Here is a 27,943-nt window from a genome sequence, read left to right as displayed (position 1 = left end):
TGTGGAGATAGCCAGTGGGCCTTTGGATGTTTGTGGATGGAGTGGTCTGGGCTGTAAATAAAGATTTGTGAGGCATGAAGAAGCATATGGTAGCTGAAATTTGGATCTTGAATGAGACTGTACCGAAAAACAGCTCAAGGTAAAACCATGGAGATCACCAATATTTAAGAAGTCAGAGGCAAAGCCAGTGTAAATATAGGACTCATTGGTCAAAACAAGAAAAAAAAAGTTCTACAAAGCTTTTTTTTTTCTTCTGTGGTCTCTCTTTTGACATCATGTTGGTTTTTATTTGCATTGTTTATCATTCCAATAAAGAAAAAATTTAAACTTTTGAGTTATTAGCATGAATTTTATCATTCATCTTTATATTGTGTAATGCCAGTTTTTTTCCAGCAGCTTTACTGAGATATAATTTGCATACAATAAATTCACCCATTTAAAGTGTGCAGTTCAGTAGTTTTAGTACATGCACAGAGTTATGTAATCACCACCACAATCTAATTTTAGACATTTTTCATCATCCTGGAAAAAAATCCCCCACACCCATTAGCAGTCCCACCTACACCCTCCCCTAGCCCTAGGTAACCAACTAATCTACTTTCTTTCTCTGTAGTCCTGTCTATTCTGGACATTTAGGATAAATGGAATTATACACTATGTGGTCTTTTATGACTGGCCTATTTCAGGAGTGCCAGTTTTAAATGCAAATATCATATCATTTCACTTGTATGTGGAATTACTGAAACAACACATTTCATATTATTTCATGGCTCATTTATGGAGATTGCCTTGAGCTGGCAGAAGAAATAAATTCAACTGAAACTCAGGAAGATTGGAGGAAGAGAAGGGATTCTTTCCTTCCCCTTACTTTAAAGTTGGCTGAAGGTGTATTCTGGCAAGGCGATACTTGTGTGTCAAGAGCAAGCCCTGTCCCACCATATGCATCCTCATTTGCTTGGGCCCGGAGGATGCTAAGTTTTCCTTCTGTCAGTGTGGAATTTCCATACCACAGCCTGGCCAGAGGTTGGTGGGTATGGGGAAGTTGGAGCCAGTCATGGTCTCCTGCCCCAACTCATGGCAGATGTGTGACCCCCAGGGATCTTTAAACCTCCGAGTCACAACACGCAGAGTACCTAGATGGGAGTACCAAGAAGTTCATGGGCTGAGGCAGCCTCTTGTTGGTCACCTGGCACACATGCCATGATGCTGCTGGTGTGGCACGAGAATGGAATGTGTCCCCAACCCTGATCCTCTCAGTATGGTGCCCAGGCCCTTTCCAGGGGCAGAGAGTGGCAGCAGCTTTGGAATGGAGGTGTAGGGTGAGGGAAACCATGCGTGGGGGCATAGCAGTGGGGAGGGAGAACCCATCTCAGGAGGTAGCAGGAGGAGGATGAACATGAGCTGAGACTCCAAGCCCATTGCGTGTTCCATTGGACTGTACTTACAAAATAGAAATTCAAAGAGAAAATTTTTAAGAGTTTGAGACAGTGACTATAGTACGTTAAGCTCCATGCAGGGACCCTTCTAAATACTGGGTTTTGTGAAGCTATATTGGTCTGATTCTGTGAAACTGGTCTTGGCCAGAGAAATGGAAAACTCAGAAGCAACAGAAAGATAAGTATGACAGGCGCTATAAGGGAGTGCTGTCAAAGAAGCTGATGGAGGAAGATGTTCTAAGAAAGATGATAAAACCAACAATCATTGTAAGAGAAAAATGCAGATAAGAAAAGGACTGAAAGCTCTCATGTGACAGTACTGATGACTTTGCTGAGATCAGTTTCAGTGGAACAGAGTGGGTATAAGCCAGATTACAAGGATTGCAGAGTAAATGGGAAGTGATGAAGTGGGAACAATGCATGTTGAATTGTTCAAGAAACTTGTCTATAAAAGGAAGGGATGAGAGTAGAACTCTGAGCAAGAGTCTGGAGCAGGAGGTTGTAAATGATAGCCTGCAGGCTGGTTCATGGCCTGGTTTTAAAAAAGTAAAGTTTTATTTAAACACAGTTTAGTTCAGTTCAGTTGCTCAGTTGTGTCTGACTCTGTGACCCCATGGACTGCAGCACGCCAGGCCTCCCTGTCCATTGCCAACTCCTGGAGTTTACTCAAACTCATGTCCATTGAGTCGGTGATGCCATCCAACCATCTCATTTACTGTTGTCCCCTTCTCCTCCCACCTTCCATCTTACTCAGCATCAGGGTCTTTTTCAGTGAGTCAGTTCTTCGCATCAGGTGGCCAAAGTATTGGAGTTTCAGCTTCAGCATCAGTCCTTCCAATGAATATTCAGGACTGATTTCCTTTAGGATGGACTGGTTGGATCTCCTTGCAGTCCATGGGACTCTCAAGAGTCTTCTCCAGCACCACAGAACACAGCCATGTCCATTCATCTATGCATAATGTCTTTGACTGCCTTCGCACTACAGCAGCAGAACTGAGTAGCTGCAACAGAGACCGTATGCCCTGCAATGCTTAATCTATTTACTATCTGGCCCTTGACAGAAGATTTTTTACCCCAGTCAAGAGTAGTGGTCCTTAATATATGATTCCAGCAGCATCAGCATCACTTGGTAATTCAGAAATGTAAATCTTTGAGTCTGGGACATTTTAAGTCCCAGACCATTTGAATCAGAAACTTTGGGGTGATAACCAGAAATCAATATTTTATTAAGTTCTCCAGGTAATTCTGAGTCACTTCAAAGTTTGAGAACCACTGGGATAGAGTGGATGGAGAGATGAGCTTTTCATGGGAGGTGAGAAACTCTTCTGAGGCAAAGGGAAGGAAAAAAAGTGGATGGGATACATGAAGTTGAGTTCCACTCATTGGGTTCCATTCAATTCCTACATTATCTCAGATTTGTAACATCCTGCCTTTCCAGATCTCATTTTAGACAGCAGCAACCAGGATTGATTTCCAAGTGACACAGATAGCACCACCTAAGTCTAAAGTTAAACTTACAGGGAGGGAAATTTCAGTTTAGGATATTCAAGTAAGCTCTATTCAATTGTAAGGTGAGGCAGTCCCAGGAGAACTGCATGCTCACCTGTCTGGAATGCTGTAGAGGCCATTCATGCATTGTATAGGTACCTGGATTGTATGACAGTCTCTTAGGTTTTCTCCAACTTAAAATTATCGAATTCTTGCCTATGGTGAGCACGTCTTTCTAATTTCTGATTCCTTATTTTGTCTAGAGTCAAAATCCCATCTTGGAGCACATTCTGGTCTCCAGAGCTCTTTCCTTCTTTCTAGGAGTCAGATCAACTCCAGTTGTTCTCAGCTGCCTGGGGTTTAAATTAAACTAATGAGTTAGGGAATCCAGTGGCCACTTACAAACCAATCAAAGGGCAGGGACAAATCTGTGTTTTCTGATGGACCCTCTATTCTTTGCCAAGAATTCTTGTCACTATTTAGCAAATGATTCCTGTGTTCTGAAAAACTGTGAAAGTGTGAAAGCCAAGGTAGGTCCTAGGTAAGCAGTATACTTTCTATTAATACATGCCTCAGTGATTGTCTCTTACAACTGTGTGAATTAGTAATTCAGGGCTAGGAGTGGGTCTGTTAGGCATGAGCAGGCAGGATGCTTATCTGGACCAGGCTTATGATTTACTAAGAGCTAAATAGGTGGCACTAGTGGTAAAGACTTCCCTGGTGGCTCAGACGGTAAAGCATCTGTCTACAATGCGGGAGACCTGGGTTCAATCCCTGGGTTGGGAAGATTCCCTGGGGAAGGAAATGGCAACCCATTCCAGTACTCTTGCCTAGAAAATCCCACGGATGGAGGAGCCTGGTGTCCATGGGGTCCCAAAGAGTTGGACACGACTGAGCGACTTCACTTTGACTTTGAGTGGTAAAGAACCCGCCTGCCAATGAAGGAGACATAAGTGATGCGAGTTCGATCCCTGGGTTGAGAAGATCCCCTGGAGGAGGGCATGACAACCCATTCTAGTATTCTTGCCTGGAGAGTCCCATGGACGGAGGAGCCTGACAGGCTACAGTCCATGGGGTCACAAAGAACCAGACACGACTGAAGCAACTTATCGTGCACAAACTCTCTTTACAATGGGAAAATTGTTTGTTTTAGTGGAGAGGATCTTTTGGAGATGCGTGAAGAAGACTGGTCACCATTAGCATAAATTTCCAAAGTCAGAAATTGTCTTTTTGTTTGTTGTGGAACCACCAGTGCCTAGACCAAATTAATAAAGATTAGTTGTCTGAGTAATTTCTAACACTTGATCTATAATTTGTCAAGGGGCTGTGTGCTCTCAGGGATCATTTCAACTGGAAATCTTAATTTTCATCATTTCTAAAAAAATTGCCTATGTTATTTCTTAGATAATGCCCTTCTCTGTTATTTCTTTGTAGAATTCCTGCTTGTTATTTGTTAAATATTCTTTGTTGATATTCTCACTTTTTATTTTTATTCTGCTCTTTCGATGACCTTCTCAATTTTTATCTTCTCATCTTTCTATTTACTTTTTCCTATATTTTAAAATATTGGAATATTCACTTTTCATGGCATTTTATTCTTGTTTAGTAAATCTAGTAGCTTTTAAAAAATCTCTGAAAATATTAAACAAATTTTTGGAGTAAAGTTTCTTTTAAAATTCCTTGTATTATTTCTAGTTCTTCAGCTTTTGTTTTTAATTCCCCCTTCCTTTTTAATTCCTCCTTCCTTCCTTCCTTTCTTTGTTTTCATGCTTATATTGATCTCTAAATATTAATTGGAAAATTTTTTAAATGCCTGGTGATCCTTGGCTCTCCATTTGTATTTAAAAATGAGGCACTAAAAAGCTAACTGAAGATTACATATTTATGGGCAGAGCTTGAAAATTGCCGAAGTGGCTTTCACTGTCCATTCAGAAAGAATCCCGCTGTTTAGTTCATGATTCTCAAATGTTAGTATCTTTTTTAAAGGCATATTTCCTGAGGGTGTAATCCTTTAATCTCTTATCCTTCTCAGGATTAGAAAATATAAGTCCTCCTCTCAGAATTTTGAGGGTTAATTAGCAAAAAGGGGCTGGAGGTTGTACACTATTTAGATTGTTGAGTTTCATTTATTCTCTTTGCTTTAATAAAGCACCTCATTCTTATTCTCAAGATTTCTAATTGACCTCAGAACTAATATAATCCAATAATGGGATGCAGTGAGTAAAATTAAATGAGAGTATTTCTGAAAGCACATCGTAAACTAAAATTAATGTAAGTACTTTCCTTATTTAAAAAAGTGACCGTCTTGAACCACAACTGACTTATTATATCCTATTCATGGTATCTAATAACCCTATTTTATATTTTTTTACTAGCCCTGACATAAAAGCAGTCTGTTAGAGCAGAGTGTTTAGCTTTCAATGACATGTTTTAAGAGGGGCATTGACAAGCTAAAGGAGAGTGGTGAGGACAATGAAGGGTCTAGTGCATAGACTGGCAAACTATGGCCTGTGGTCAAACCCAGCCAGCCGTGCATTGTTATAAGTCAAATTTTATTGGAACACAGTCACATCCATTATTCCCATAGTCTCTGTGGCTGCTCTCATACTAGAAATGTAGAGTTGAGTAGTTATGACAGTAATGTATGGCTTTCAAAGCCCGAAATATTTATGGTCTGGTCCTTTATAGAAAGTTTGCTGACTCCTGATCTGTAAGCCACTTTCTATGCTGCCTGGTTGAAGGAAGTGGAAATGTAGTCTGAATACAAGATAATGAAAGAACTATGTAATAGTTAATAAAAATAGTGTCTAATATTTATTGTTTATATGTGCTTGATACTTGTTGGCATCCTTTTTCATATTTAATAGTAATTAAGGATCATCTCCCTGACTACATTATGAACTGAACAACAACAAGGCTGCAGTTTTAGCCTTTCTTTAACATGGCAAAGCTCTTTCTTGTTTCTCAATCTCAGCTTTATAATTCTGTTTATAGCTCCAGAATCTAAATGAACAGTGCTAACATGTAGAAGAGATAAAAACCCCTTCTTGGAGGTTAAAATAGAAGTTTTATAGATACTTTGGAAGATTCCAGATCATTGAGCAGTATCAGCTCCCTCCCAGGTAGTGAGATATCCACTCCTGGGAGGGGTTTGTAAGAGCCCAGTTACCCATATAGTTGTTCAGGATATTATGTAGGGGTTTCTTTCTTTGGGAGGCAAGTTGAACTAAATGTAGTCATGACTTCTAGGATTCAGTTATTCAAACTAAGAGAGAAAAGCCTGGAACTCAAAATTTATAGTTGATAAAGTTCTCTTTCCACTATATCATACTTCCTCTCTTAGAATTTCCATAAAAAGAATCATGAGGAGATTGGTGGTGTAGTGGAAAGAAATCTCAGTGAGCAACAGGAGGTTTGGGGTTATAATTTCACTTCTACAACTAATTTATTGCGTGAGCCCAGCAAGCCTTTTAATCTCCCAGGGCCTAAGTGTCCTCAAGTGAGGGGGCTAGACTAGATAATCTCTAAATTCTCTTTCAGTTCTAAAATAATTTTATCCAAGATTAGCAGGGCCCCTCCTATTGAAAGGGCAGGGCAGACTAGTTCAGACAAGATGCTTCCCTGTTATGTGTTGCCAGAATACTGAGATTCTGCTTTTAAAGATATTTTGTGCACCTCCTGATCTCATCCTGCTCTCAGCTGCTCAGGTTCCATCCCCTTTCTTTATCCCTGTTCCTGTCTTGCTTTATAGTACTTCTTACTTGGGAAATCAGGCTTAAGCAGGCTGCAGTTTTGCCTTAGATAGTGAAGGGCAGGGAAGCCTGGCGTGTTGCAGTCCAGGGGGTGGCAAAGAGTCAGACACGACTTAGCAACTGAACAACAGCAAGGCTGCAGTTTTAGCCTTTCTTTAACACAGCAAAGCTCTTTTCTTGTTAAATTCTGCTCGTTTGGCTGGTGAAAAACTTGGAGCTGTTCAGCTTCTGGAAGGTTGAGGATATCAACATTGACCTCAGAAAAGTGATGGAGCTTTCTTTATTTAGGGCATAGACATGGGGAGCTCATATTTCTCATGGGGGAACATTTTGTTCTTTGTGGAATCAGTTTTAACTCCCATACTGAGCCATCTACCCATTTCTTTAAGTTCTTTAACTGAAGACTTTAACCTAAATTCTTTTTAAAAATGATGACAAGATTCAGCCTTTACTGGACCCTCATCTAGAAACATTTCCCCCACGTTCCACTCAAAGAGCCATCAACTACTAACTGCTCTCTATTACCTCTAGGCTTTTGTTTGAACATGTTTTTAAAATTCCATTTGACTGAAGTGCTTAGTATTCAACTGTTTTACAGTTGCCCATATTTCACACTGTTTGACTATGTATCGCTTATCTCTGAATAGCCCTAAAAACTGCAGTGTCATGTTATGTACTTCTTTTAGTCCAAGGCATGTCAATACATGTTGCCAACTTCCAACTTATTCTCATCCAGAAGATTAGCAGGGCCACCACATGGCATTCTTTTCTACAAAATATTATTGCCTGCGTTATAGCTAGGGCTCGATGTGGTGACATTAGTCCCAAATCTGCAGAACAGTACTCTTAATTCTGCTTGGGAGGAGAGCAACTTGAGCTTTCAGCATAAGCCTTTTATTTTGGGAATACTGTTCTTTGTCATCATTTCTATAAGGGATCTTAGTCAGTTGTTAGGAATTTTATTTTGCTCTTGAAAAAACAGTTTTCTCTCTTTTTAAATCCAGATACCCAGATTTCACATCTTTAGTGAATAATCTCTAGCATTGATTTAGTTGCTGAATATCCTTCCCAGATGTGTTTTAATTATTTATTAAGAAGCTATAGGAGTTCCAGCTGAAAACGGAGCCTGGCTTGATGCCCCGGTGAAGTCTTTCCCAACTTTTTTTTTTTTAACTAAAATGCCTATGAAGACAAAAAGCATAATAAATTAAATATCAAAATAAAAACAATGGGCAGAATCATCTCAAAATTGCGAAAGAATCTATACTAACCATAAATCAAGACTGAGGTGAAACTACTCAAATCTCTGTCTATGGCACAGCCAGTCAGCTTTACTGCATGACACAGCACAGCCTTTGAAATGAGGAAGGAAGGCACTGTGTCCTCTTGTCTGTCCATTATTAAGATAACTGGGTAGCTAGACTTTCACCAGTGCGGGCTGAGTACTGTTGCATCATTCTACATCCAGAGAAATTAAAGTTCTCAGAAAACAGCTTGGATTCTAAGAAAACAAGGTCAGGTTTGGCTGAGTCAGAGGACTGGGGGAGGCATATTGCATTTTCAGGGGAAAACGTCTTATAGGTAAAGCTCCTTAGGTTTAGGTTGGATCAGAAACAAACCAACCAAAAACAAAACCAAAAATAAAACCAAATCACCACCCCCAAAACCCTGGTAAACAGTTCGTGCTAGGAATTGCAGGTTCACAGACCCAGGAAATTAGACAGTGTTGCTGGAGCAAGATGGAACCTCGTTAGAAGAAGGGTGCATTAGAGGAAGTCATGCTAGAAACCAGGCCTTGATCTGGAGGCTGTGCACATCTAATAGTTAGAGTGGAGCTGAGGGCATTTCAACTTTCCTGTCTTTTGATAAACACCATATGCATGCTTAGTCACTTCATTCGTATTTGACTCTGCAACCCCGTGTACTGTAGCCCGCCAGGCTCCTCTGTCCATGGGATTCTCCCCATCAAGAATACTGGAGTGGGTTGCTCTTGCCTTCCTCTGATAAATTTGATATATGAATAGATTTCCACTTGTTCAAATATAAATACAGAAGGAGAAAAAAAACACATGGAATGTGTGAAGAATACTTTATTGCAAGGGAAGAAAGAGTGTCTAGGAGACCTAGAAGTCCTTCCTAGAGAAAGAACATGTTTCTGAAATGATAACTGGAGTGTCTAGAAACTGGGAAGTATTTGGCTTTCTCCACAGAATACAAAGTATAAGGACATTAAAGAATAGAGAGTAATTATATGGATAATTGGTATTCTTGAAGAAGATAAACTAATGGGAAAAAAGCAATAATTAAAGATATAACAGGAAAAATTCATGAGCAGAAGTAAGATCCATATTGAAAAAAATCATTATGTTCCAGACAGTCAATGCACAAAGGCACACATAAGGACATGTCCTGGCAACAATTTTAATTCATAAGGATAAGAAAACACTTCCACAAACATAAGTGGAAGAAACAGACTACCTAAAAAAGAGGGGGAGGGAAGAAATAACAAAAATCTGGCCATTTTTTGACTTTTACTCTGAAATCTTAAATTTAGAAGAAAATGGAATGTTTTATACAGTTTTGAGAAACAAAGTTTGTAACTTAAGTGTTTTACACCCAGCCTAGTCATTGTTAGCTAGTGAAATATCAAAAGGACATCTCAGATATGCAGAGACTCAGAAATATATATTCTCCTTGATAGCAATTACCTGAAGGAAAAGCCAAAGAATGGAGAACTTAGGCTGGAAAAGGGCTATCCTTAGATCTGAATCCAATTAAAATAAGGACATGTCTGAATCAGTGTTTATCAAATGTGTTTTAGTCATTAAATTCTTTATCTGGAGATAAAAATTTCTTCCTGGAAAACCCCAAATATGAAACATCTATTCTTGTCATTCTCTGGTTAAAAAGATATGAAGAACCAAGAGACCCAACCACAGGTAACTGTGAGGGACCTCTTCAGAACCAGAGGACCCCATGGAACAAAGTTTGAAAACCATTGTTCAAAACTAAGTATTGTAAATCTGTCTATAGGACTGAGGGCAGATGTCAAAATTTATTATCAAAGGAGATATATAATAGATAAATTTGATAATGTGAATTTAGAACTCAAATTAATTGTAAAGGAATTTACAAACTGATAGATTTACTATCAGGCTACTTGTGAGAAGTTGTACAGAGAAAGGTAGCAGATACCATTTTATATTTGACTGACGATTAGAGAATAGAGACTTAAAAAAACTAAAAAGCAATCAATAGAATAAAAAAGTAGGATAAAAAGAAACATGATCCATCTGAAAAGTCTTACAAAAAAAAAACGCTAAGGAAACATGAAAAAGGAAAACATCAAAACAAGATGAAAGAATAAGGATCTGACATATCAATTATAGCTGTAAATTACTGAGATAAGAATGACATAATTAAAGATCTGAATTTTCAGATTGCCTTTTAAAACATTCTGTCAGAGTCAACTAAATTCTGTTTGCAGGAAATACATCTAAAGCAATGTGATACAAGTTTAAAATGAAAAATGTTATTTTAATAATAGGTATAATTCTAAATGAAAATATTTTTAAGCAGACCAAATAACATTCCCTTGAGATACGTAGTGCAAAATTCCTTCAAAATATAAGGAAAAATTAATCATTGACAGAATATAAAAAAATGTATAAAATACAATATTTTCTATTTTCATTTCTATTATCTATATCTGTTATATCTATTTGTGTATTTCAGGCAGCCTTTAAAAAATTGTTAATAAAACCTTTATGGAAATTCATCATCCAGTTGCTCCAAAAGAAAAGTCTTTATAAATATCAATAATAGAAATTATACAGGTTACATTCGTGACCATAATATACTAAAACTAGGAATTAACAACTGTGTTTATTTTTTTAATCTATTTATTTAAGTTGTGGGTCTGCTGGATCTTTGTTGCTATGTGTGGGCTTTCTCTAGATGCAGTGAGTAGAGGCTACTCTCAAGTTCCAGCACGTGAGCTTCTTATTGCAGTGGCTTCTCTTGTTGTGGAGCACCAGCTCTAGGCATGTGGGCTTCAGTGGTTGCAGCAGGTGCGCTCAGTACTTGTGGCTCAAGGGCTCTAGAGCTCTTGCTCAGTAGTTGTGGTGCATGGACTTAGCTGCTCCAAGGCATGTGAGTTCCTCCCGGAGCAGGGATTGAACTGGTGTCCCTTGCATTACTAGGTGGATTCTTAACCACTGGATCACCAGGGAAGCCCCAACAACTGTATTTAAATAACAAAAATTCAACCATTTGAGAACCACTAAAATATACAGTTTCTAATACACTAAAAAATAATAGCTGTGGCAAACAGGAAATTAAGAGTATAACTTAAAACAACAGATTGCTTAGAACAAGTTTCTCAATTTGTTTCAACAACTTTGGCCTCTTCAGCTGTAAGGATTAGACCAACTTTAAATTTTAAAAATTAAAAAAAAAATTTATTGCATTATATTATCCATGCAATAAAGTATGCAGATGTTAAATATAATTTGATGTATTTTGACAACTTATGTACCTGTGGTATATGTTTAACTTTATTAAAAAATGGACAAAATCTTTAAAAATAGTCTTTAGAGTGTACCAATAGTGAGTAAGAATTTCAGTTACTCCACATTTTTGTCAACATTTGCTATTTACTTAAAAAAACTTTAATTCTCCTGGGTGTGATGTGGTTTCCTATTGTGGTTTTAATTCATATTTTCCCTGATGACTAATGATGTTAATTGTCCTTCCATGTGCTTATTCAGTTCAGCTCAGTTGCTCAGTTATGTGCGACTCTATGACCCCATGGACTGCAGCATGCCAGGCTTCCCTGTTCATCACCAACTCCTGGAGTTTACTCAAACTTATGTTCATTGAGTCAGTGATGCCATACAACCATCTCATCCTCTGTTGTCCCCGTCTCCTCCCGCCTTCAATCTTTCCCAGCATCAGGGTCTTTTCAAATGAGTCAGTTCTTTGCATCAGGAAGCCAAAGTATTGGCGTTTCACCTTCAGCATCAATCCTTCCAATGAACATTCAGGACTGATTTCCTTTAGGATGGACTGGTTGGATCTCCTTGCTGTCCAAAGGACTCTCAAGAGTCTTCTCCAACACCACAGTTCAAAAGTATCAATCTCCGGTGCTCAGCTTTCTTTATAGTTCAACTCTCACATCCATACATGACTGCTGGAAAAACCATGTGCTTATTAGCCATTCACAGATCTTTAATTCTAATTTTTATGTATTACTTTTGCTACTGATTTATAGATGCTTAAATATATTTTTATTTTAAAATATATTTAATATTAGTAATTAAAAATATATATATCTTGGATATAAATCCTTTTCCAGATATAGGTGGTATTGTAAATATTTTCTCCCAATCTCTGGCATTTTTATTTAATGGTATCTTTTGATAGGCATAAATTTTAATTTTGATAAAGTTTGATTTATTAATTATATGGTTTTTGTGTCTTGTTAGTCTATGCCAAAGTTGTAAAGATATTTTTCTATATTTTCTTCTAGAAGGTTTACTATTTTGTCTTTTGCATTAGGTGTACTCTCTATCTAATGTAAATTTTTATATTTGGTATATGAGTTAAATGCTTCCCAGGTGGCTCAGTGGTAAAGAATCCACCTGCCATTGCAGAAGACACAGTAGACATGAGTTTAATCCCTGGATTGGGAAGATCCCCTGGAGAAGGAAATGGCAGTGCACTCCAGTGTTTTTGCTTGGAAAATCCCATGAGCAGAAGAGCCTGGAGGACTGCAGTCCATGGGGTCGTAGAGTCAGACACAACTGAGCACATATACATATATAGCGGTTGAAGTTCAATTTTTTTTAAATCACACATATCTATTAATAATTGTTTTTGCACCACTTGTGGAAAAGATTTTCCTTTCCCCAGTGATTTGCCTTGGCACCTTTGTTGAAAGTCAGTTGACTACATATGTGGGGATTTGTTTCTGGATTCTCTTTTCTGTTTCATTTATCTCTTTGTCTATCCTTATACAGATGCCACTGGAGAAGACCACTCCAGTAGTCTTTCCTGGAGGATCCCATGGACAGAGGAGCCTGGTGGGCTATAGTCCATTAGTTGCAAAGAGTCGGCCATGACTGAAGCAACTTAGCACGCATGCACGAATGCCACACTCAATCTTGATTACCATAGCTTTATTGTAAGTCGATATCAGATTTTATAATTTCTTTGACTTTGTTCTACTTTTTCAAGATGATTTTGACTATTCTAGGCTTACTGCAATTCTGTACACAACTTCAGAATCAGCTTGTCAATTTCTTCTTTTTTTGTTTAGTTTTTTATTTTTTTAATTTTAAAATCTTTAATTCTTACATGCGTTAGCTTGTCAATTTCTTACAAAAAGAAAGAAAAACACCTGTTGGTTTTTTTATTGAAGTGCGTTAAACCTGGTTATTGTTTTAGAGGGAATTGGCAGAACGTGATTTATCTTTTCATACTGTTAGCTGTTCTTTAATTTTTCTTAGGTATAATTTTTTAGTATTCAGTGTAGAGGTCTTGCAAGTTTTGTTAACATTATATGTTTTTTATACTATTGCAAAAGATATTGTTTTAGTTTTATTTTCAATTGCTAGTATATAGAAATATGGTTTTGCACATTTTTATCTTTTTTTATAAAATATAATTTCCCAATTGTTATTATATGGGAATACAGTCAGTCTGGGTATATTTACTCAGTATACTGTGATCTTGGTAAATTGACTTACTAATTCTAATAGTTTTGGGGGAGACTTCTTAGAATTTTCTAACATACAATTGTGTCATCTGTAAATAAATATAGTGCAGTATAAAATTATTAATACAATTGTATACTACTTTCTTATTTTTCATTGTTACAACCACATTTTTAGTTTGAGTCTTCTTCACACTCAGTCTGAAATTCCTCCTGCATTTCTTTTTGCATACATTATGGTGACACACTGCTTTTTATTCCTATTCTTCTCAACATAACCACAATTCACCTTCAGAGCTGACAGTTTAATTTGAAAGCGTACTGAAAGTGGTTCACTTACATTTTCTACTGAGTTAAACTAATAATTTTTTCCCCTTAGTTGAAGTACATATAGCTTGATGACAGCATCACTAGGAAGTCAACTGGCATTGGTCACACTCCTGTTCTTATATTTCTATCTTCTATTATCTACCTGAAAAATCTGTCATTTTCTACTATGTTTAATTGTGTAGCTCTGTATAAGCCAGAAAATCATCTGCATACACAAAAATTTTCATTTTGTTCCATGGCATATCTTGGGTTACATTTTAAGTAAAATACAGAAATCATTTTTTTTAATTTTTTTTTATTTTTTTTTATTTTTTAAATTTTAAAATCTTTAATTCTTACAAGCGTTCCCAAACATGAACCCCCCTCCCACCTCCCTCCCCACAACATCTCTCTGGGTCATCCCCATGCACCAGCCCCAAGCAAGCTGCACCCTACGTCAGACATGGACTGGCGATTCAATTCTTACATGACAGTGTACATGTTAGAATTCCCATTCTCCCAAATCATCCCACCCTCTCCCTCTCCCTCTGAGTCCAAAAGTCCGTTATACACATCTGTGTCTTTTCTCCTGTCTTGCATACAGGGTCGTCATTGCCATCTTCCTAAATTCCATATATATGTGTTAGTATACTGTATTGGTGTTTTTCTTTCTGGCTTACTTCACTCTGTATAATTGGCTCCAGTTTCATCCATCTCATCAGAACTGATTCAAATGAATTCTTTTTAACGGCTGAGTAATACTCCATTATGTATATGTACCACAGCTTTCTTATCCATTCATCTGCTGATGGACATCTAGGTTGTTTCCATGTCCTGGCTATTATAAACAGTGCTGCGATGAACATTGGGGTACATGTGTCTCTTTCAATTCTGGTTTCCTCAGTGTGTATGCCCAGCAGTGGGATTGCTGGGTCATAAGGTAGTTCTATTTGCAATTTTTTAAGGAATCTCCACACTGTTCTCCATAGTGGCTGTACTAGTTTGCATTCCCACCAACAGTGTAGGAGGGTTCCCTTTTCTCCACACCCTCTCCAGCATTTATTGCTTGCAGATTTTTGGATCGCAGCCATTCTGACTGGTGTGAAGTGGTACCTCATTGTGGTTTTGATTTGCATTTCTCTAATAATGAGTGATGTTGAGCATCTTTTCATGTGTTTGTTAGCCATCTGTATGTCTTCTTTGGAGAAATGTCTATTTAGTTCTTTGGCCCATTTTTTGATTGGGTCGTTTATTTTTCTGGAATTGAGCTGCAGAAGTTGCTTGTATATTTTTGAGATTAGTTGTTTGTCAGTTGCTTCATTTGCTATTATTTTCTCCCATTCAGAAGGCTGTCTTTTCACCTTGCTTATATTTTCCTTTGTTATGCAGAAGCTTTTAATTTTAATTAGATCCCATTTGTTTATTTTTGCTTTTATTTCCAGAATTCTGGGAGGTGGATCATAGAGGATCCTGCTGTGATTTATGTCTGAGAGTGTTTTGCCTATGTTCTCCTCTAGGAGTTTTATAGTTTCTGATCTTACATTTAGATCTTTAATCCATTTTGAGTTTATTTTTGTGTACGGTGTTAGAAAGTGATCTAGTTTCATTCTTTTACAAGTGGTTGACCAGTTTTCCCAGCACCACTTGTTAAAGAGATTGTCTTTACTCCATTGTATATTCTTGCCTCCTTTGTCAAAGATAAGGTGTCCATATGTGTGTGGGTTTATCTCTGGGCTTTCTATTTTGTTCCATTGATCTATATGTCTGTCTTTGTGCCAGTACCATACTGTCTTGATGACTGTGGCTTTGTAGTAGAGCCTGTCAGGCAAGTTGATTCCTCCAGTTCCATTCTTCTTTCTCAAGATTGCTTTGGCTATTCGAGGTTTTTTGTATTTCCATACAAATCTTGAAATTATTTGTTCTAGTTCTGTGAAAAATGTGGCTGGTAGCTTGACAGGGATTGCATTGAATTTGTAAATTGCTTTGGGTAGTATACTCATTTTCACTATATTGATTCTTCCGATCCATGAACATGGTATATTTCTTCATCTATTAGTGTCCTCTTTGATTTCTTTCATCAGTGTTTTATAGTTTTCTATATATAGGTCTTTAGTTTCTTTAGGTAGATATATTCCTAAGTATTTTATTCTTTTCGTTGCAATAGTGAATGGAATTGTTTCCTTAATTTCTTTTTCTACTTTCTCATTATTCGTGTATAGGAATGCAAGGGATTTCTGTGTGTTGATTTTATATCCTGCAACTTTACTATATTCATTGATTAGCTCTAGTAATTTTCTGGTGGAGTCTTTAGGGTTTTCCATGTAGAGGATCATGTCATCTGCAAACAGTGAGAGTTTTACTTCTTCTTTTCCAATTTGGATTCCTTTTATTTCTTTTTCTGCTCTGATTGCTGTGGCCAAAACTTCCAGAACTATGTTGAATAGTAGCGGTGAAAGTGGACACCCTTGTCTTGTTCCTGACTTTAGGAGAAATGCTTTCAATTTTTCACCATTGAGGATAATGTTTGCTGTGGGTTTGTCATATATAGCTTTTACACTTCTGAATAACCAACAAATCACAGAAGAAATCAAAAAAGAAATCAAAATATGCATAGAAACTAATGAAAATGAAAACACAACAACCCCAAACCTGTGGGACACTAAAAAGCAGTGCTAAGAGGAAAGTTCATAGCAATACAGGCATACCTCAAGAAACAAGAAAAAAGTCAAATAAATAACCTAACTCTGCAACTAAAGCAACTAGAAAAGGAAGAGTTGGAGAACCCCAGAGTTAGTAGAAGGAAAGAAATCTTAAAAATTAGGGCAGAAATAAATGCAAAAGAAACAAAAGAGACCATAGCAAAAATCAACAAAGCCAAAAGCTGGTTCTTTGAAAGGATAAATAAAATTGACAAACCATTAGCCAGACTCATCAAGAAGCAAAGAGAGAAAAATCAAATCAATAAAATTAGAAATGAAAATGGAGAGATCACAACAGACAACACAGAAATACAAAGGATCATAAGAGACTACTATCAGCAGTTGTATGCCAATAAAATGGACAACGTGGAAGAAATGGACAAATTCTTAGAAAAGTACAATTTTCCAAAACTGAACCAGGAAGAAATAGAAACTCTTAACAGACCCATCACAAGCATGGAAATTGAAACGGTAATCAGAAATCTTCCAGCAAACCAAAGCCCAGGTCCAGACGGCTTCACAGCTGAATTCTACCAAAAATTTTGAGAAGAGCTAACACCTATCCTCCTCAAACTCTTCCAGAAAATTGCAGAGGAAGGTAAACTTCCAAACTCATTCTATGAGGCCACCATCACCCTAATACCAAAACCTGACAAAGATGTCACAAAAAAGGAAAACTACAGGCCAATATCACTGATGAACATAGATGCAAAAATCCTCAACAAAATTCTAGCAATCAGAATCCAACAACACATTAAAAAGATCATACACCATGACCAAGTGGGCTTTATCCCAGGGATGCAAGGATTCTTCAATATCCGCAAATCAATCAATGTAATTCACCACATTAACAAATTGAAAAATAAAAACCATATGATTATCTCAATAGATGCAGAGAAGGCCTTTGACAAAATTCAACATCCATTTATGATAAAAACTCTCCAGAAAGCAGGAATAGAAGGAACATACCTCAACATAATAAAAGAAATCATTTTTAAGTTAAAATGAAAATACAACTCCATGTTGGGCTATCAATGCAAATATTAATAACTCATTTAAGGTGACAATTGGATGAATATAGCTTCTATATGTGGCTAAGATCACATGTATGTAGCAACTGCAGCTGTAGTTGGCCATTGCCAAATGTCTTTGACATCTATTGAAAGATACATTCAAATTTTAGAAAAGTTAAAAATTTAAAATAACGCTTATAAGTCGCTCAGTCGTGTCCGACACTGTGCAACCCCATAGACGGCAGCCCACCAGGCTCCCCCATCCCTGGGATTCTCCAGGCAAGAACACTGGAGTGGGTTGCCATTTCCTTCTCCAATGCATGAAAGTGAAAAGTCAAAGTGAAGTCACTCAGTCGTGCCCAACTCTTAGCGACACCATGGACTGCAGCCTACCAGGCTTCTCCATCCATGGGATCTTCCAGGCAAGAGTATTGGAGTGGGTTGCCATTGCCACTAATGAATTGTAAAATGGAAAAATTATTGTTTAATAAATTGACAGTCTCTTTTAAAAGAAACAATCAATAAATACACTTGTTACTTTTGGCAAGTGTATTCAAGGAAAAGAAAAAATTCTTAAATCACTGTAAAATGTTAAACGGTGCAACATTTTGGGGGTGTTTCAAAAAGTTAAACATAGAGTTACCATATCACAAATAAAGATTTGAAAGCAGATGTTCAAACAAAAACTTATACACAAATATTCATAGCATCATTATTCATAACAGTCAAAGTTGGAAACAACCCAATATCCATCAAATAGTGAGCAGATAAACAAAATGGAAAATGTCCGTACAACAGAATATTATTCTGCCATACAAAGAATAAAGGATTGATATATGTATAAGAAGAATGAATCTTGAAAATGTCATGCTAAGTGAAGTCACATACAAAATACCATGTGTTATATGATTCTGTTTACATGAAAAGTCCAGAGTAAGCAAATTAATAGAGACAGAAACAGATTAGTGATTGCTAGAGGCAGGGAGGAAAGAGGAACCACTATGATGGTTGTAAGGTTTCCTTTTGGGATGATGAAAATATTGTGGAACTCAATAATGTCTGTGGTTACACAACATTGTGAATATATTCAGTGTCCCTGAACTGTATACTTTAAAATAGCTTAAGTGGCAGATTTTTATGTTATATGTGCTTTAGCACAATAAAAAGGAAAATTTGCCCAAGACCACAGCTGGTAAGTGGTAGAGCCAGGTTTTTAATCCTGGTCATCTGGCTCCAAAGTCTGGGTACATAAACCTACTCTATTCTACCTCTCAGACATTTACTGAGGGTCTTCTAGTGAGTGTTACATGCTTAATATTACCTTCAAGTTTTCTACCAAGTTGTATTCTTTGTTGTTATGTTCTTCCAACTCCAGCTGTACAATTGTCAACTAAAATAATATTGAAAATATTTTCATCCATAGAAAATCTCAAAAAGAAGTGCAACTTCTAAAAATTCTTCTTTACCCTTTGCCAATACTTCTATAATATTCAGGACTCTTAATTTCATTTGATGGGAGCTCATATAGCTGAAATGAAAAGAGAAATTTATTGGAAGTCTCACAAAACTGCAAGATGGGCGGGGGTAGGGCTGGGCCTTTGAGACCTCTGGAATCAGGGACTTGAATATCTGCAGGGATCTCATGTTTCTTTCTCTTTATCTACTGTCTTTGCTTCTCATTATTTATCAAATTTATTCTCTCACTCTTAATCTGTTCCTCTAGGCTTGAAGCATAGCTACTAGCAGCTTCCATGGTTGGGTTCCAACTTTGCTTTTAGAGAGGGATTCAACCTCCTCTGCTATGTCCTGTTTGAAAAATCACGAGTTGGTTACATGCTCATCACTTGATCCAAAAACTGCATGGGCGTTTGTGTGTGTGTATGTGTGTATGTCTGTTAAGGTTGGTAGCCCTTGCTGGGACTATATTACTAGAGCAGGTTCAGTTCACCAAAAGCACAGCCAGGTAAAGAAAACAACTACTATCTACGTGCATGCTCAGTCACTTCAGTCGTGTCTGACTCTTTGCGACCCTATGGACTGTGGCCCTTTAGGCTTCTCTGTCCGTGAGATTCTTGAAGCAAGAATTTTGGAATGGGTAGCCATTTCCTCTTCCGTCGGATCTTCCCAACCCAAAGATCGAACCCACATCTCTTGTATTGGCAGGAGGATTCTTTTACCACTGAGCCACCTGGGAAGCCCAGCAATCTATTGATAAAACACCTATTAAAACCATAAACCCATGACATACATAATGTCCATAGATTACTTATGCATTTGTATTGCACTCTCTCAGATTATAAACCCTAGTTTTTTGGTTTGGGTAATTTATATAATGCCTAAGCATTGCTACTAGCAAAATCCTGTTCTTTTTGCAGCTTTCTATTCAAGATGCCACCTCCCTTTTATCCCAGTTAGTGAAAAAGAAGAGCTCCAAACATTCCCTTATCTCCCTTTTATTTCTTAGTGCAATTTCAGTCAGGCTTCCACACTCCCTCCTCTACTGGAGCTACTCTTATGAAGGTTGACAGTGGTTTCTGAATATCAAATCTTATGGCTTCTTCTTAGTCTTGATCCTACATGATGGATGTTTCAGAGGCCCTAGTCTGTTGATACGCTGATAACTTTCTGTTCCCTTGAGACCACTGCTTCTCAGCCCATGTTGCTGGTTCCATGTTTGTCTCTGCCTCAGACTCAGTTATTCCCCAAGGTTCCATGTTCAGTTTTCTCTTCCATCTCTCCACTCCTGCCATGTCAAATGTAGGTCTGTGGCTTTGCTTATCTCCATAGGTATGTGGCTCTCATGTCTGTACTTAAAATCCTGAATTGCTAACTGCCTCATAGATGTCTTCATATAGACACCTGCAAATACAACAGTTTGAATGTTTGTTTTATTTTGTTTTCATATCCCACCTCATTTCTAAAGGAATCTCAGAGGATTCAAACTACTGTTTGCAATTCCTGTTGAAATCTTACCCCCACCTTCAGAGTTAGGTTGAAAATTGCCTCCACTAAGAAGTGTCCCGTGGAGAAGGCAATGGCACCCCACTCCAGTACTCTCGCCTGGAAAATCCCATGGACGGAGGAGCCTGGTAGGCTGCAGTCCATGGGGTCGCGAAGAGTCGGACACAACTGAGCGACTTCACTTTGACTTTTCACTTTCATGCCTTGGAGAAGGAAATGGCAACCCACTCCAGTATTCTTGCCTAGAGAATCCCAGGGATGGGGGAGCCTGGTGGGCTGCAGTCTATGGGGTCGCACAGAGTCGGACACGACTGAAGCAACTTAGCAGCAGCAGCAAGAAGTGTCCCCGCATTGCTACAACATAATGAATTGCATCCTCACTTGAGATCTTATGTCAGTTTAATTGTACTGGTCACAGGTTTCTATTATAAAAAGTTGTGTCTGCATCCCCAGTGATTTGGGTGTTGCTTAAAGGCAAGAACCAGTCTTTTAATTCTTTTCCCTTTACTTGCCCAACTCTGAGCATAAGATCTTGCAGATGGGGAGCATTCAGAAACTGTTCTAATTCTGGCCTTTCTGAACTGAACTAGAATAGGAGGGCAGGGCTTGATGCATCAAATAGGTATTTTAAAGCAAATAAAAGGGAAGTGTTCTTTTACACAGCAGGGAACAAACCTGTTACTTATCTAGGTAGAAGAATATAGAAGATGATTCTACAAGAATTTAACCAAACAAATTTCATTTTAGAGAGACGCATAATGCATTGCTGGGGGAAAGGAGGGACCTGCCTTACCTTGCAAGGGTGGGCCATGCTGACAATTATCATGATTTCTTAGGGTGACCAGGCTCACACAGGACATCTAGTCACCCACAGATTTGGCAGTGGCTCAATTTTTCTGTTCAATTCAGATCACCAAGCTAGCTAATACATGCTTTCCACTTCACTGCAAGCTCTGGAGACACAAACGCTTGTCCATACCCCAGAATTAATCCAAGCTGAGGTTAAGCACAATTAGTTATTTGTTTCCTCTAACATCTGAACCTTGTGAGATTCAGCCACCTCCTGGGAACCAGCCGCCTGCCAACGAGGCATGAATAAAACAGAGATGGTTCCAGCTGGCATCACCTGCTGTGTTTTGCCTTATTTCTCTATACACATTTCTAGACTTCTAAAATCCAGGGACCTCTCTCAAGAGGATGTGTGCCACATGGGCTGGGCCTCTGGGACCTTGATTCTGTTGTTGAATTTTTAAATTTTGAGTCATAGTCTGACTCAGGTATTAGACAATGGATCTGGGACCCCAATCCTCAGATTCTCACATGTTTCTGACCCCAGCCACCCTCACATTTAAACTCTTTCCAGGTAACCCCCTGGATGCTATCAATCTTCAGATCATATAAAAATCTCTTTTTAAAAGCTCAGCTTTTAAGGTGTTCGATAGCTATACTCTGTCAAGATTTCTCTCTTGCCCTAATATATGGCAATATAATGTGGGTTCATTTTCACTGTTTGCTTAAGCCAAGGTATTGCTGAGTTTTCACTGCTCTTCCTTGCTTTACAGTATCTCTTTGTGAATACACAGATGACCCTTTCTATTCGTTTCCACTGCTGTCATTTCATTTAGCCTCTTGTGACACCTTGCTTGCTCTCTTGATGAATATTGAAGTTGTAGCAGTTAAAGGCCTGGATTCTGGAATCAGATGACTTGGGGTTAAGTCCTGGCTTTACCGCTCACTAGTTGTATGGCTTTGGGCAAGTCACATAGTTTTCCTGTGCCTCAATTTTCCCATCTGGGAAAGTAGGACTGATACTCATCTCCTAAGGTTATTGGGATAATTACAAGAGATAATATTAATATGTAACATATAAACTGCTAAGAGCAATACCTTGTCTATATAGGAGCTGTAAAAGTGTCCGTTGTTAGGATTTTTTCCAGTGTTGTTATTACCTTTCATACAATTCAAGAGACTGCTTTGGACAGAACATCAGTTTAATTTTTAAATGAAAATAGGGTAATTTTATAGTCATTCTCTATGTTTGGGTTTCCCTGGTGGCTCAGAGGTTAAAGCGTCTGCCTGCAATGTGGGAGACCTAGGTTCAGTCCCTGGGTCGGGAAGATCCCCTGGAGAAGGAAATGGCAACCCACTCCAGTATTCTTGCCCGGAGAATCCCATGGATGGAGGAGCCTGGTAGGCTATAGTCCACGGGGTCTCAAAGAGTCGGACATGACTGAGTGACTTCACCTTCACCTTCTATGTTGGCAAAAGGAAAAAATTAAAGAGAGCACCTCTTGTATTGAGGATGCATTGAGAGGAATTCATTAATAATGAGGTCTTATAAGTACAGATGATCCTCAGAGATGATATTGGAGAGGAAGAGGAAGGATGCTCTGTAGGGAACCTTCAACACATGACAAAGTTGCTGGAGCTTATGATGAAGACAGAGAAGAACCCTGAGAGTTTTATGCTGGAGAAAGATAATGAACACTGAGAGATTAATCTTCAGGAGATGAGTGGTTCTTTTAAAGGAAAATAGGGCTTCTTTGTGAGGCCAGCCCAATAGAGTCTGAGTTTCATCCATTCATTAAAAGCTTTCAATGGGCATTTAGTACTAGATGCCAGATATCTGCCAGGTTCTAGGGATCCAATGATGAATAATGTTGACACAGTTTAGGTCCCCATAGAGTTTATTGTCGAGAGGGGAAGCAACATAATTAAAACAAGCAGCTGCAACAGCATGGTAAATGCTATAGAAAGCATGGAGACTGCCTCTCCTCCATTCATATTTCCTCTTCGCTTCACCCTAGAGGAATTAATGGTGTGTGTGGGATTGACTCTACTCCTAACTCGAAGAGTGGGGTTTGATGAATGTAAACCAGGTGCTTCTGATACCCATACAAATTACTGAGAGAATTTAACAAAATTATAAATTGATCAAGAGTGAGGCCTGAGAGTTGGTGGTGTATACAGAGTTCATCAGACGAGGTGGATATGCGGCCACGGCTGAGAACCACTGGACTAACGAAGCTGGGTACTCTTCATCTCTCTTGCTAGCATGTTTTGCTCAGGCATTGTTCTGGAGAGGAAGAAGAGATCCAAGATATCATAGCATATTATTGTCCTTGGTGACTGAGACTGGTTTAAAGGGAGTCGTCAGAGTGAACCCGAGTAATTTTGTGTGATGTTCTCTGAAGTGGCATCTTCTTTTCCCTGGATGTGAGCAATGACACAATTGCTTGTAACCGTCTTGCAAATCCAACTCACAAAGTAAAACACAACCAACAGAATGTCAGACAAACTGGGCTGGAGTCCCAAGCAGAGCACACTTGATGCTTCCCTACCTCTGAACTTTCTAATTGCATGAACCAAAAAAACCTCCTTGAATGTTTAAGCCAGTTGGAGTTGGGTTTACTGCTACTTGGAACTGTAGCATAACAGTAAAAGCTGTTTAATGACCCTAAGTGATTATAGAGATATACTAGAAAATTCTTCCCTGGTGGCTCAGATGGTAAAGTGTCGGCCTACAATGCGGGAGACCCAGGTTCAATCTCTGGGTCGGGAAGATCCTCTGGAGAAGGAAATGGCAACCCACTCCAGTATTCTCGCCTGAAAATCCCATGGACAGAGGCGCCTGGTAAGCTACAGTCCATGGGGTCACGAAGAGTCGGACACGACTGAGCGACTTCACTTTCTTTTCACTTTAACACTGAAAAAGGGATAGATCAAAGAAAGAGTGAGTACTGGAGAGGAAGAAGATACTCTGTAGTTAGAGGGACAGTGTGGAAGGAGTATGGGCTTCAGAACTGGACATATCTGGGCTTCAATTCTAGTTCTGCTACATACTGGTTCTCTGACCTCATCTTTAACTTGAGGGTATTGATAGAAGTTGTGTTATTGCCTTAATGGCTCAAGTGGTAAAGAATCTGCTGCAATGCAAGAGACATAGGAGACTTGGGTTTGATCCCTGGGTTGGGAAGATCCCCTGGAAGAGGAAATGGCAACTCACTCCAGTATTCTTGCCTGGAAAATCCCATGGACAGAGGAGCCTGGTGGGCTATATAGTCCATAGGGTCACAAAGAGTTGGATACAACTGAGCATGCACACATGATGAGCTCTGAGATTAATTATAAGACTGGCTGAGCCCACTGCCTGCCTGGTAATTTGCAGATGCTCAGAATATAAGGGCTATTGCTTTTGTAGTGGTTCAGTTCAGTTCAGTTCGGTCGCTCAGTCATGTCCGACTCTTTGAGACCCCATGAATTGCAGCATGCCAGGCCTCCCTGTCTGTCACCAACTCCCGGAGTTCACTCAAACTCACATTCATCGAGTCGGTGATGCCATCCAGCCATCTCATCCTCTGTCGTCCCCTTCTCCTCCTGCCCCCAATCCCTCCCAGCATCAGAGTCTTTTCCAATGAGTCAACTCTTCACATGAGGTGGCCAAAGTATTGGCGTTTCAGCTTTAGCATCATTCCTTCCAAAGAACTCCCAGGACTGATCTCCTTTAGAATGGACTGGTTGGGTCTCCTTGCAGTCCAAGGGACTCTCAAGAGTCTTCTCCAACACCACAGTTCAAAAGCATCAATTCTTCGGCGCTCAGCCTTCTTCACAGTCCAACTCTCACATCCATACATGACCACTGGAAAAACCATAGCCTTGACTAGACAGACCTTTGTTGGCAAAGTAATGTCTCTGCTTTTGAATATGCTATCTAGGTTGGTCATAACTTTTCTTCCAAGGAGTAAGCATCTTTTAATTTCATGGCTGCATTCACCATCTGCAGTGATTTTGGAGCCCAAAAAAATAAAGTCTGCCACTGTTTGCACTGTCTCCTCATCTATTTCCCATGAAGTGATGGGACCAGATGCCGTGGTCTTATTTTCTGAATGTTGAGCTTTAAGCCAACTTTTTCACTCTCCCCTTTCACTTTCATCAAGAGGCTTTTTAGTTCCTCTTCACTTTCTGCCATAAGGGTGGTGTCATCTGCATATCTGAGGTTATTGATATTTCTCCTGGCAATCTTGATTCCAGCTTGTGCTTTTTCCAGCCCAGCGTTTCTCATGATGTACTCTGCATAAAAGTTACATAAGCAGGGTGACAATATACAGCCTTGATGTACTCCTTTTCCTATTTGGAAGCAGTCTGTTGTTCCATGTCCAGGTCTAACTGTTGCTTCCTGACCTGCATATAGGTTTCTCAAGAGTCCAGTCAGGTGGTCTGGTATTCCCATCTCTTTCAGAATTTTCCCCAGTTTATTGTGATCCACACAGTCAAAGGCTTTGGCATAGTCAATAAAGGAGAAATAGATGTTTGTTGTGGTAGCTGCTTCCAAAAAGAAAAAAAAAATGGTGATGAAAGGTATCAGGGCATTAAGTATTAGCGTTTAGGGCTGGGAACTGAATAACCCACAATAGGATTCCATAGGTACTATAGCCAATAGGATGAGGCTCCTGAAGTCTCACTAGGCTTGGGTCTGATTTGCCATAGCCATTATTATGAATAGCTGGCATAAGGATGAGACACAATGGAATGGAAATTTGTATGCTTTTTTAAAGGGCTATTTCTGTTAGGCAGAATTATCTGACTTGATTGCCCTTTTTGTGGTAGGTATGTGCTGTGTTATGCTTAGTTGCTCAGTTGTGTCTGACTCTTCGTGACCCCATGTACTGTAGCCCTCCAAGCTCCTCTGTCCATAGGGATTCTCCAGGCAAGAATACTGGAGAGGGTTGCCACACCCTCCTCCAGGGAATCTTCCTGACCCAAGGATCAAACCCAGATTCTTTACCGTCTGAGCTACCAAGGAAACCCATGGTAGGTATTGTTCTTTATAAAGAATCAGTGTGGCTCATCTGTAATGAAAATACCCTTTTCTGTGTATACTGCAAGATAAAAATTGATAAGTTGACATTTATTATCTAATTCATTCTTTTTTCACATCTCCAAAGACACTTGTACAAAGCAAGTAACAATACAATTGGGTATGTCACTACTATCTTCACTTCTATTGCATTCTAGTCATGTCTTCTTAGAAGCATAGGCTAGTCATCTTGAATTAATCAAGGAAATACTTTGATGGAGACTTGGGAAATCACACTGTTATTCTTAGTAACACATTTATAAACATTTTCTTAGGATGTATTACTTCTATGGAAAGTTATATTATCTACTACATAGTAATTATTTACTATTCTCAATTTTAAAAGACATCTTTGCTTAGTTTCTTTCCTAGATTCTGGGGCAGCATCCTGTGCAAAATAAATAGCCCAAACTTCTCATTTGGAGTTGGGCACTAGTGTTAGAGAGAATTAAGAGAAGAGAGACGTCTGGACTCTACCTGAGCCTCCTGGATCAGTCTCTTCTATACATCCTACTGTTATGGCTTCCGCTGCAATTGAAACCAAATGTAAAGAGATACAAGCAGCTAAGGATAGATACCTTTTTCTTAAAAAAAATTTTTTTTAATTTTGTATTGAGGTATAGCTGATTAACAAACAATGTTTTGATAGTTTCAGATGGATGACAAAGGGACTCAGCCATGCATATACATGTATCCATTCTCCCCCAAACTTCCCTCCCATCCAGGCTGCTGCAGAACACTGAGCAGAGTTCTCTGCATTATACAGTTATTGTATATTGTGTTGTTTGTTATTCATTTTAACTATAGCAGTGTGTACAGGTCCTTCCCAAACTCCCTGTCTGTTCACCCCCCATCCTCCTTCCGCAACCATAAACTCATTCTAGAAGTATGAGTGTTTCTGTTTTGTGCGTTCATTAGTAGAAGTGTCTTATTCTTAACTAAGCTTTAACTATAATATATTTACCTCATCTAACTTTTGTTTGTTCTGTCCTTCACTCTGCTCTAAGGACAGTTTCTGTCTTATTTTCTCGTATTTAGGCATGAGGGCTTAACTCTTGCTAGGAGAGTTTCCCCTTCAACCTTTGGTATGAATCACCTCCCCAAATCTTAGTGTCCTGCTAAAAGGATATTTTCTTAGACATTTACTAATCTTAGGGGCACAGAATTCTTCTTTCATGTAGGTTTTGTTAGCTTCAGGCTTGACTTTTCTGCTGAAGGAACAAAATTACTGAGGAAGGCACAAACCTCCTGGCTGTCATTTTCTGATCAGATAAAGGTTGTGTCTGCATGACCATTTTTGTGTTATTCCTCTCAATTTTACATGTCTGATATGGCGGGGGCAGGGGAAAGTGTGGACTTTGGGTTCGAGACTCAGTTTTTCAATTTATCTTTGTGATTTAGGGCAGCTACTTAACCTCTCCAAAACCTAGTTTTCTCATCTGTAAAATGGATAATAACTAAAATCATAGGACTGTTATGAATGTCAAGTAAGAAAATATGTAAGTCACCTCATGATACCTATACATTGTGAGTACTCAATAAATGTTAATTTCCTAATATCCCTTATCCCTTTCTTTTGAAGTTTCTAATTGGGGTAAAATTATTTGCACAAAATACTAATTATTGTAATTTAACTGGTCTAACAGCTTGTAACATACTTTGAACATTATTCTCAAAAGAATGATGCCTAATTTTTCTTGGACTTAAATATAA

The 27,943-nt window shown here is 38.6% G+C and overlaps 1 long non-coding RNA gene across 1 annotated transcript in view; it reads left to right on the top strand.

Moving 5' to 3' along the window:
* LOC106502417 overlaps nt 1-27,943 on the top strand; it is a 602,578-nt gene that overhangs the window by 130,187 nt on the left and 444,448 nt on the right. The window contains exon 4 of the long non-coding RNA XR_001918456.1: nt 12,697-12,860. This is a non-coding gene — a long non-coding RNA (uncharacterized LOC106502417). The remainder of the gene's footprint in view (nt 1-12,696; nt 12,861-27,943) is intronic.

The sequence above is a fragment of the Capra hircus genome, chromosome 8 (assembly GCF_001704415.2).
Source record: "Capra hircus breed San Clemente chromosome 8, ASM170441v1, whole genome shotgun sequence".
Classification (NCBI taxonomy): Eukaryota; Metazoa; Chordata; class Mammalia; order Artiodactyla; family Bovidae; genus Capra; species Capra hircus.
Note: the sequence above shows the minus strand (reverse complement) of the source record. Positions and strands in the feature narration are given on the sequence as shown.